The following is a 1,660-nucleotide window of genomic DNA, read 5'->3' as shown; positions in this document are numbered from 1 at the left end:
AGGAGCCCTCCGCCTCTGCCTGTGTCCTTCTACGCGGCCCGCGGCCAGCCTTGCCTCTCCCCCCCCACCGCCGCCCGCACATGCCCCACCCCCGCGAGTTGAAGGCTGGACGCTTGCTTCACGTATTATTCAATATCGCAAACATTTATGGAGCGCTCTGCAAGTACCAGGCACTGTCCCGGGGGCTGGGGCTTCAAAGACGACCAAGACAGACAACCTGGATTTGAGGAACTCGCGTCCCGGACGGGGACCAGTCAGAGGCGAGGGCGAGGGGCTGTAACAATGCCGCGTGCTGGGAAAGATTTATCGGTGCCCTGTGCCCTGGGGGCGCGGGGAAGGGAGGGAGGAGAAGTCGAGCTGGGGAGACCGCCTGGCTCAATTCTGCCCTGGTGTGTGTGTGGGGGGGGGCTGCGGAGCGGGGAGGGTGAGGGGCGGGGAGAGGGAAGGCAGCTTGTACGCCGGGGCTTCTCCCGGGCGACGGGCTCTGTGAAATGGCCGTGAAGATCACTGACTTTTATTGTGCTGCCTTAATGCCCAGGTTCGGCTCAGATCACTTTGCATCCCATTAGCCCTTGAGATAGACACCATTATTATCTGGGCTCCGTAATTGAGGAAACGAAGGTTCAGGGGAGGAAGATGTGTCTGGAAGAGAGGGCAGAAGAAGCTGCTGGGTGAGTGAGCAGGTGGCTGTGGGTATTAGACAGTGAGGAGTAAGCGATCGAGTTCCCTCCGCTGTCTCCCAGCAGCCCAGACCGCGCAGCAGCACTCGTCGGGAGTGGCGGACCCTGAGATTGCGTCTGGGACTGAGTCTAGCATATTCAGAAGACGAAGTGAGTTCCCAGGACCCCGCAGTCTGCAGTACACGGGGAGGCTGTCAGTGGCAGAGTGTGTCAATGTGATATTTCCCCTCCTTCATCAAAAATGATCTACATCAGTGCTTCTCAAAATGTAATGTGCCTGTGAATTACCTGGAGGTTGCATAGGGTTAAAGGGATGCTGGATTTGGCATTTCCAACAGGCTTCCAGGTGACCTGATGCTCGTTGTCTTGGGGACTTACTTTGAGTACAGAAAAGACTGCATGAAACACATTTTTACTTGGGAGCTTAGTGTTGGAGAGATACCTAGATATATGGTCAAATGATTTTTTTAAAAGATTTTATTTATTTACTTGACAGACAGAGATCACAAGTAGGCAGAGAGACAGGCAGAGAGAGGAGGAAGCAGGCTGCCCACTGAGCAGAGAGCTGGATGCAGGGCTCTATTCCAGGACCCTGGGATCATGACCTGAGCCAAAGGCAGAGGCTTTAACCCACTGAACCACCCAGGCACCCCGGATCAAATGATTTTTAATGAGCGCACCAACAATGATGCTGGAACAACTGGATATTCATGGGAGGTGGGGGGAGGGGGAACTGCCATCCCTATCTCACACCACACACAAAGGTCAATTTAAGAGGGACCATAATCCAAAACATAAACTTAATTGATAAATCTTCTAGAAGAAAACATAGGAGACTATCTTCTCAGTCTTTTGGTAAGCAAAGATTTTCTTAGAAAGGACATCAAAAGCAGAGACCCTAAAAAAATTGATCAGTGGGTCTCATCTAAATTTAAAACTTCCGTTTATCAAAAAATGCTGTCAAGAAATAGGCAAGCCAC

This window comes from Mustela lutreola, chromosome 15 (assembly GCF_030435805.1).
Source record: "Mustela lutreola isolate mMusLut2 chromosome 15, mMusLut2.pri, whole genome shotgun sequence".
Lineage (NCBI taxonomy): Eukaryota > Metazoa > Chordata > Mammalia > Carnivora > Mustelidae > Mustela > Mustela lutreola.
The sequence above is the reverse complement of the archived record's forward strand: the minus strand, read 5'-3'. Positions refer to the sequence as shown.